Genomic DNA, 10864 nt, shown 5'->3' on the forward strand with positions numbered 1-10864 from the left:
TTCCAGGAAGTTGCAGACTTCGGGCAAATCGCGTCGCCTCTGGGACTGTTTCTGATCAGAAGAATGAAAGAAAAGGCCGAACCAACCCTTCAGGTTGTCTGGGTCTACTGATTTTTGGCCCGGGGACGGAGCCATTCGTGCGTGGGGGAGTCCTAACCCGCGCTGGAGGGAGGGAAGGCGGTGGAGCCCTCCAGGGTGTCTGCGTTTGTCATGGAGAGCTCTAGAACACAAAGAAGCCATGGACCACCTAGACTGGAGGGTGAAGGCGTCCGCACACAGCCGGGCTTCGGGGCGTGGGGTGGGGGCCGCAAGCTCAGAGCTCCCCCGCGCTCAGCTTTCCACCCCCCGCAGCGACGCCAGCCCCACGGCGTCCTTGGCCTGAGTTGCTCCTTAATATTAACACCTAACCGCTAACAATCACGGGCGCTTCCAGGTGCAACACATTGTGTAGGCGATTTGGTCACCTCTCCCTCGCGCAGGGAAAGTATGAGGTCTGTGCTGCTACTCCCATACTTCCTAAGGCAAAACAGGCTTCGGAAGGTTACAAGATTTATACGAAGTCACGTGGCTAGCCCCTGGGCCTGAGCGCTTCACCTCGTTACAGGACAGGACAGTCTTTCTTCCTGAAAGGGCAGTGGGACAGCCTCCCGTTTTATCCCTCGTTCCAGTTACAGAAGACAAGGAACAGGGGTCGTAATGGCAGTTAAGGCTTGTTGCTTACCGACTGGGAGCCTGAGAGAACTAAGTCACGAGCAGGGTTGCCACAGTTTGCAAGTGATCTTAGAACCTACCAGAGCCCTCTGCTTCCATTTAGAAACTCCCTTTCTCCCCCGCAGCGCCCTTCCCCCCGCCAGGGTGAGGAGGGGTCGGCTCTGAAAGGCGGCGGGGAAGAACAATAGGCGCCCTGGGCCCGAAGGGCGGAGGGCAATTTGCATCTCAGAGGAGCTCGGGTCGGGACGCCGGGTTTGGACTCTGACCCTTGCACTAAAGATCAGCGCTGGGAATTTCCTGTGACCTGTTGAGGTTTGCTGCTCGGAAGCAATAAGGAGTCTTTGACGTTAATATCCACTTAATTAAGGAATCTAAAATGGCAGTTTAGTGGCAGGATTCTGTGAGCTCCCTGAAATTGTACGGAAAAGTCTGTGTTGTGTGTGCATAGGTGCGTTTTTCTGGGGAGAGTGTTCATAACTTTCCTTGGATTCTCAGAGGGGCTCACAGCTGCCCAAAGGTGAAGAACTTCTGGTCACACGTGAGCCACACTGAAGGAGAACAATGGTGCGAATCCTGTGGGAGGAGTGGGAGCAGGAAAGGGAAAGACTTAACTGAGGGGAGAGGGGGGTGGGAGGGAAGACTTTCAGGTAAAACTTCTCTGGGAGGCAGGATTTGGGTGACGGGAGAGGAAGCTGACATTTCTTGTGCTCCTAGTGTGTGCCAGGCACTGTTCTAGACTAAAATTCACGAGGATTAATAGATTCTTAACAACAACCGCATGAGGTAAATAAGATTGTTCTGGCTTTATAGATTCATTCGTTTAGCAAATATTTTTCCAGCATTTATTATATGTATCAGGCACTGTTCCTAGAGTGGAAGATGCCTTCTTTCATGGAGCTTAATTTCCATGGGAGGCAGATGAGGAATCTGGGTTCACAGAGAGTTACCTGATACATAAGGGTCCTCAGCTAGTAGCAGGAGAGATTTGAACCCAGGCTGTACAGCACCAAAAGTTGTTTTTTGTTTTTGTTTTTATAATGACTTTAAACAAAAATAAATAAGAGGAAAGCGAGAAAATATTTACATCAAGTAGTGCAAAGAAAAGGTTTAAAGTTTTCAAACTGCAAATCAAAACCAAAATATATGTTCAAAATGAAGAAATGGGCAAAGATTACTATAATTCAGAAGAAAAAATATGAATGATCAATAATGTTGAATCCTGGCTTCCTGAATTGTCAGTAAAACAATCCATTTATTGCTTGCACAGTGAGGAAGAGTATTACTTTGAGTAGCCTTAGCAGCGTATCAGAGGGCAAAAGGGCAAAGTCTGGATTTTTACTGGGGTTGGAAGACTGGTCTAAGGAGGGTTTTTCAGTGGTGGTTGGGGATTGTGATAAAATACTTTAGGTTTGATGGACACGACCAGGCAAGGATTTGAGGAGAGGCCTTAAAAGAATCGTAATAATATGCCTTGTGGAAACCTAGAAGCTAAAATGCCAGTTGGCCTTCTTTGAAGGAGTGTGTCATGTGACTGCAGTCATGTGTGTTTCTCCTAGGCACTTGTTGGGTTTGTCCAGATGTACCCGACCTGCTTCCAATGTTTGGCACAGAGTGTACAACGTCTTAAGATGTCCAAAGTGCTTGTGGGTAACCAAGTGATGTACTAAGAAGCCCATTCAATGAGGTAGAAGGGAATGATGGGCACATTGTTATTGGGCTCCCCCCGCCTGTTTTTTTTTTTTCCGTTTTAGTTTCCATGTACGTATTCTCAACTTTTCAAATAGATTTTTAAAAACTTTATTGAGCTATCATTGACAGTCAACAAATTTCACATACTGAAAGTGTGCAATTTTGGTAAGTTTTGACACATGTATATGCCTGTGAAACTATCACACAATCCAGATGATGAATATGTCCTTCCAAAGTTTCCTTGTGCCTCTTTATCATACCATCTACTCAGTGGACCCTGTCTCCAAGCAACAACCCATTTGTGTTCTGTCACTGCAGATTCTTTACATTTTTTGTTTAATCTTATGCAAGTGTAATCCTATAGTATGTATTCATTTTTGCCCTTTTTAACTCAGAATAATTATTTTGAGATTCATCCATGTTGTTGCGTGTATCAATAGTTTATTTCTTTTTATTACTAGTAGTATTCCGTTGTGTGGATATACCACAAATTGTTTATCCACTCATCTGTTGGTAACAGCTGGGTTGATACCAGTTTTTGACTATTACAAATAAAACTGTGATGAACATTCATGTACAAGTATTTGTGTAGATACATGCTTTTACTTCTCTTTGGTAATTAATTACCTAGGAATAGAATGGCTTGATCATATGATAGGTGTATGTCAGACTTAAGAAACTGCTAAGCTGTTTTCCAAAGTGGTGGTCCCATTTTATATTCCTAGTAGCCATATATGAGATTTCTAGTTGCTTTGTATATCTTTACCAACATTTGCTGTAATCAGTCCTTTCAAATTTATCCATTCTTCGAGGTGTGTAGTAGGATCTCATTTTAGTTTTAATCTTTCCTTCCTTCCTTCCTTCCTTCCTTCCTTCCTTCCTTCCTTCCTTCCTCCCTCCCTCCCTCCCTCCCTCCCTCCCTCCCTTCCTTCCTTCCTTCTTGGCTTCATGCATGGAGCCCAATGTGGGGCTTGAACTCATTACCCTAAGATCAAGACCTGAGATGAGATCAAGAGTCAGATGCTTAGCCACCTGAGCTACCCAGGAGTCCCTTAATTTGCATTTCTGAGATAACTAATGGTGGTGAGCATCTTTTTTGGGCTCTTTGATATCCATATATCTTCTTTGTGAAAGTGGCCATTCAAGTTATTTGCTCCTTTTTGTTGTTGGGCTGTTTATCTTATTACATTTTGAAGGTGTATGTATGTATATATACATACATATAAGCATGTATATATGCATGCACACACACACACACACACACTCACTCTGAGTACAAATTCTTTATCAGATTTGTGATTTGCTAATATTTTCTCCCAGTCTGTGGCTTAACTTTGCATTCTCCAAATAGTAGCTTTCAAAGAGTGTACCTTTGGGCAGAGACTACTTAGTTAGGGCCTGGCTTTAGTGTCCTCTCCTTTCAGACCAGAGGCCTTTGCCACAAGATCTGCTCCCCTAGATCCTTGGTTAGGCCAAGAAGCCTTCAAGCTTGATTTCTCTTCATATTTATTGGAGCTGGAGGTACTGGAGCAGCAGTGTATGTCTTGTGTCTGGCATTGTTCAATCCAGATATCCATTGGGATGAAGAGAGTAACCCAGAATCCAGAATAAAGTGTGTCCTAATGATCAATGCAATGATCAATGAGTAATCTATAATTACTCGGTAATTATAGATTATAGCAAACTGAAGAAAGAGGACTCAGACTTCTAAATGAAATGTTTGACTATAAAGCTGCTTAGAATGAAGGTTTTCTGGAAGTCATTCGTATAATTTTCTACTTAACCAGGAACCATTTCCCCTGTAAACGCTCAAAATCATGTTGATGTACTGTGTTGGAGTTTACACTGATCAATAAATATCTCAAACTAGAAAAAAAAAAAACATGCATTCTTAATTTTTATTAAGTCCAGTTTATCGGCTTTTTCTTTTATGGACCGTATCTTTTGTTGGTATGTCTAAGAAATCTTTGCCTCATCCAAAGCCATTTACCTTTGTTTTCTTTTTAAGTTTAACAATTTTAGGATTTACATTTGTATCTATGATGCATTTTGAGTTAATTTTTATGTATGGTATAAGGGGTGGATTGAAACTTCATTTCTTTTGCATGTGAACAGTCACTGCAAAGGCTATTCTTTTTGCCACTTAATTGCTCTTGAAACTTCTTTGAAGCATTGACCATATATGTCTGGGTCTATTACCACCATTTCTATTCTGTTCAATTGATCTATTTGTCTAGATTTACCTCAATTTTTCTCACACTAAATTACTGTAGCTTTATTATAAGTGTTGAAATAGGTTAGTAGAAGTCTTCCAAGTTTGTCTCTTTTTCTCAAAGTTATTTAGACTCTTCTAGGTCCTTTGTTTTCATTATAAATTTTAGAATTGGTTTGTTAATTTCTACAAAAAAGATTATTAGGATTTGGGATGGGATTGCTTTGACTCTATAGGTCAATTTGGGGATAATTGACTTTTTTAAATTTTTTTTTAAATTTTTTTAAACTTTTTTTTTAAAATTTATTTCTGAGACAGGGAGAGACAGAGCATTAACAGGGGAGGGTCGTCAGAGAGAGGGAGACACAGAATCCGAAACAGGCTCCAGGCTCCGAGCTGTCAGCACAGAGCCCGACGCGGGGCTTGAACTCACGGACCGCGAGATCATGACCTGAGCTGAAGTCGGCCGCTTAACCGACTGAGCCACCCAGGCGCCCCTAAATTGACTTCTAAATAATATTGACTATTCTATGAACACACCATATCTCTCCATGTATTTAGGGCCTCTTTATTTTATTTTTATTTTTTATTAAATATAATTTATTGTCAAATTGGTTTCTATGCAACACCCAGTGCTCATCCCAACAGGTGCCCTCCTTAATGCCCATCACCCACTTTCCCCTCTCCCCCACCCCTCCACCAACCCTTAGTTTGTTCACAGTCCTTAAGAGTCTCTTATAGTTTACCTCCTTCCCTCTCTGTAACTTTTCCCCCCCTCCTTCTCCCCCATGGTCTTCTGTTAAGTTTCTCAGGATCCACATATGGGTGAAAACATGGTATTTGTCTTTCTCTGCCTGACTTATTTCACTTAGCATAATACCCTCCAGTTCCATCCATGTTGCTGCAAATGGCCAGATTTCATTCTTTCTCATTGCCAACTGGTATTCCATTGTATATGTACTCCACATCTTCTTTATCCATTCATCAGTTGAGGGACATTTAGACTCTTTCCATAATTTAGCCATTGTTGAAAGTGCTGCTATAAACATTGGGGTACATGTGCCCTATGCATCAGCACTCCTGTATCTATTTAGGGCTTCTTTAATTTCCCTAAGTAGTTTTCAGTGAGCAGATCCTGCACATTTTTTGGTCAAATTTATTCCTAAGTATTTCAGATTTATACTGCTATTGCATACAGAAGTACAACTGATTTTTGTACATTTAACTTTGTGTCCTGCAACCTTCTGAACTTTCTTTTTCAAAATAAAACTTTTTTAAAAAGTTGTTCATATTATTCCCCTTTTCCTTCTTTCTTTCTTTCCTTTCTTTCTTCTTTCTTCCTTGTTATTAATTTAATAGTTTTTTTTTTTTCCAAATTTTTAATTTAAATTCTAGTTAGTTAACATGTAATGTAATACTGGTTTCAGGAATAGAATTCAGTGATTCATCACTTACATATAAAACCCAGTGCTCATAACAAGCACGCTCCTCAATACCCATCACCCATCTAGCCCATCCCGCCCCCCCCCCCCCATCAACCCTCAGTTTGTTCTCTATGGTTAAGGGTCTCTTATGGTTTCCTTCCCTTTTTTTTCCTTCTCCCATATGTTCATCTGTTTTGTTTCTTAAATTCCATATGAGTGAAATCATATGGTATTTGACTTTCTCTGACTTATTTCACTAAGCATAATTCACTGTAGCTACATTGATGTTGCAAATGGCAAGATTTCATTCTTTTTGATGGCTAAGTAGTATTCCATTGTATATACATGCCACATCTTCTTTATCCATTGTCCTTCCTTATTATCCTTTCAGTATGTGTAGAATCTATTTTTATGTCAACTCTGTCATTCTTGATATTGGCAATTTGTATCTTTCTTCTTTTTTCTCTAAACAATCTGGCTGTAGGTTTAACAATTTTATTGATTTCTCAAAGAATTACCTTCTGGGGTGCCGGGGTAACTCAGTGGTTAAGCATCTGACTTTGGCTCAGGTCATGCCCTGCTTTGGATGAGCCCTGCTTCTCTCTCTGCCCCCGACCCCTCTGCCTCCCTCTGCCCCTCCTGAGATTCTCTCTCTCTCTACCCCTCACTCACTTGCGTCCTCTCTCTCTCTCAAAAAAAAAAAAAAAAAAAAAAATTCTGGTTTCATTGATTTTTCTTTTTCTGTTTTATTGATTTTGCTCTAATCTTTATTTTCTGTCTCTTTTGTTAGTTTTTATTTTTTGTTTCTAAACTAATATATGTTAGATGGAACTTAGTAACATGTTACATATGTAGCATAGAAAACCTTTTTGTAGGGTAGGTGTTCACTGCTAGCAATTTGTCTTTAAGAGCTGCTTTAGATGCTCTTTTTGCTTTCACTTTGATTCATTTTTTGACCGTGTGGCTAGAGAACATACTTTACATGACTTGTATCTTTTTAAATTTATTAATACTTATTTTGTTACCCCAAAGATTGTCAATCTTGGTAAATGTTCTTTGTGTTGTTGGAAAGAATTTGTATCTTGCCATTCGTGAAAATATTCTATAAATATCAATTTGGTCAAGTTGGTTGATGGTATTATCCAAGTCCTCTATGTCTCTACTGATTTCTATCTATATGCACTTTTAATAATTGAGAAAAGTGCTTTTCCTACTATACTTGAGACTTTGTCTCTTTCTCATTGATTCCATTAGTTTTTATTTCATGTATTTGGAAGCTCTGTTTTTGAATAGGAGGTCAGTGAGAAATCCAGAAGTTTTGAGGTCGTTTAAGAACACAAGGTATGGGTAGGTAAATGACAGACCTCAGGATTATGTTATGGGAGTTTTAGGAAACATCTGGCCCCACATGCTAGCTCTAACTAGAGTGATTTATTTTTAGGCTTTGCAGCCCAGAGATTAATTGCTCCATCTAGGTTACAGTATCTATTTTAATCAAATTATAACATGTCAAGATAAAGAACCAAAAGAATTATCATCACAAATATTAGGTTGAATCATATACAGTTGTTAACATTTGCCTTTGACCTACAAAAATGGTAGTTTCTCACAAAGCAAGGAATTTTGTTCATTATGGTATTCAGAATAGTGAAACACTGGGAGCTATGTACATGTTTTATATCATAGCATTTTACAGAATAGTGAAAACTTGGGAGGTAAACCTAAATGTCACATGATAAATCATGCCATATGCCTATCATGGAATTAAAGTGAATGTTTTGGGAGATGATTTAATAACTCCTTTTATATTCTCATCCAGTTTTAAGACATTAAATTCCATCTATGTATGTTGGCAACTCCCAAATTTGTATCTGAAGTCCAATTGCTCACAAAATCCAGACTCAGACATTCAATTTCCTGTTCATCATTTCTATGGATATCTAATCAATTTTTGAAATTTAACATCTCCAAACTTGAACTTCTGATCTTTCTCCAAAGCCTGTTCTCCCCACATCCTTACTTAACAGAATTTCTAGCTTCATCCTTCCAGTTGTTCAGGCCAAAATGCTTAGAGTTATTCTAGACTTTTCTTTCGCTCATCCCCCACAATCCATCAGGAAATTCTCTGCCTTTAGTTTCAAAATACACCAAGTACCCAACACTTTCCATCACCTTATTGCTACCCCTGTGGTCTTCTTTCCTTTAAACTGTAAAAGCCTCCTACCCTTTTTAACTGAAGTTTCATATATATATATATATATATAATATATATAATATATATAAAAATATGTATTATATATTTTCAATATATATATACACACATACACACATATATTTTAAATTAAAGTCAATATTTTAAAGGGTAGTGATGTAAATCATACAGATACATGTGGACCAAGTTCAAATGGACATGGCAGACAATTTCTGCTCTAAATCATTGCACCATAAAGTTTGGAGACATTGCTCTATTGTCTCTTTTCCTCCTGCATTTTCCTACTCCCCTCCTTTGTTTCCTCCACAACTGAATATAAGGACCTGGGGCAGTTATCAGTTTATTGCCTCTCAGCTCCAAATCTACCCTTTATTGCCCGTTCTGTGACAATGAAGCTAGACCCTTCTGTAAACATTTTTCCTTTGCCAGCTGGCACAATGTTAACCTTTGTCAGTAGAATGCACTGGAGAGAGGGCGCCTGGGTGACTCAGTCGGTTTAGTGTCAGACTCTAGTGCAGGTCATGATCTCGCAATTTGTGAGCTCGACCCCTGATGGGCTCTGTGCTGACAGCCCAGAGCCTGGAGTCCACTTTAGATTGTGTGTCTCCCTCTCTCTCTGCTCCTCCCCTGTTCACTCACTCTCAAATGAACATTAAAAAAAAAAATGGCACTGGAAATGAACTGGAGGAGGGAGTTCCGCTTCCTGTTTCTGCTGTGCTCCCCTCTGCAAGCTTCTGCAGTGGGAAGCTCCTGGCTCACCTCGTACTCAGCAGCTCACCTCGTGTGGCATTCCCTTGGGTGCTCTGCACTGAGTTTTACTGGTATAGCACCTGTCCATGGATGGCTTCCCTGGCACCACCTTCAGTAGCTTCCCAGCAGCTTCTGGGATATGGCATTTCCCCATGGATGCTTCCTTGGTACCTGAGGGCAGATTCCCAAGTGCCACTGGTGCATCAACTGAGTAAACTTCTTTGACATCTAGTGGACCTTGGTGTTACCCTTTCTAACAAAATCTGGCTCTCAGCCTGAGGGAAAGGGCATTTTAAGCCTACGGTTAGTGGCTGCTTCCTATAGATGCTATTGTTTATTTTTGCTATTCTTGTATTAAGCGTTCTTTTTGTTGCTTAGTAAATAAATCCTCTATTATTATAATTTATTATAGTTTATGATGGTTAATCAAACATATTTAATCAAACATTCTGAATATTTCTGTGAAAATGTGCTTTGGACAAGATTAATATTTACATTGGTGGCCTTCAAGTAATGCAGATTACCCTCCAGAATGTGGGTAGGCTTCATCAAATCAGTTGAAGGCCTGAACAGAACACAGAGTGACCTTCTCTGAGCAAGAAGGAAGTCTGTCAGCAGATTGCCTTTGGACTTGAACTACAACGCTTCTCTGGCTGTCCAGCCTACCAGCCTACCCTGTAGATTTTGGATTTATCAAGTCTCTAAAATTGCATTAGCCAATTCCTTAAAATAAATGTGTGTGTGTGTGTGTGTGTGTGTGTGTATACACACACACACACACACACACACACATACACACACACAAACATAGATATGTATATATACACACACATACACACATATACACACACAAACACATGACTTCTTGGTTCTTTTTCTCTAGAGAACTCTCATACATAGTTTTTTACATTCAACCCCCCCAGGGGTGACGGGCTGGCTCAGTTGGTACAGCATTCAACTCTTGATCTTGGGGTCATGAGTTCAAGCCCCATGTTGGGCATGGATTTTACTAAAAAAAAAAAAAAAAAAAAAAAAAAAAAATCCATCCCTCTTCAAATAGCTTATGGTTTCTGTCTCTTGATTGGATCCTGACAAATATATCCTTGTTCTCCCCTGAACTCCTAATCTATTCATGCAAGTGCCTACTAAGCTTCTCTACTTGGATGTCTAATAGGCATTCCAAAGTTAGGTTCAAAAGTAATTTTTTTTTCAGTGTTTATTTATTTTTGAGAGAGTGCAGTAACAGGGAAGGAAGGGGCAGAGAGAGAGGAGGACAGAGGATCTGAAGCAGGCTCTGCACTGACAGCAGGGAGCCTGATGTTGGGCTTAAACTCATGAACCCATGAGATCGTGACCTGAGCCAAAGTCAGACACTTCACCGTCTGAGCTGCATAGGCACCCCAAAAGTAAGCTCTTGATGTTGATCCTGCAGCCTTGTTTTCTCCTACACTTTTTCTAATCCCAGTTAAGGGCATCTCCATTTGCAGTGAGGCCTTCTCTAGCTAACCCATTTATAATTGCAGTCCTTCTCCAAGTGGCCCAATCATACTTTCAGTCTCTCTTCTTTGCTTGTTACTGTTATCTAAGTATAATATGTATTACTTCTCCTGTTCACTATTTAACTCCTTCATTAGAAAACAAATTCCAAAAAAAAAAAAAGAGAATATAAATCCCGTAACAGCAGGAATTTGATGTGTATGTATGTTTAAAATGTTATATGCAAGGGCGCCTGTGTGGCTCAGTCAGTTAAGTGTCCAACTTCAGCACAGGTCATGATCTCAAGGTTCATGAGTTTGAGCCCCGCATTGGGCTCTGTGCTGATGGCTTGGAGCCTGGAGCCTGCTTCAGATTCTGTGTCTCCCTCTC

Source organism: Acinonyx jubatus, chromosome B4 (genome assembly GCF_027475565.1).
Source record: "Acinonyx jubatus isolate Ajub_Pintada_27869175 chromosome B4, VMU_Ajub_asm_v1.0, whole genome shotgun sequence".
Lineage (NCBI taxonomy): Eukaryota > Metazoa > Chordata > Mammalia > Carnivora > Felidae > Acinonyx > Acinonyx jubatus.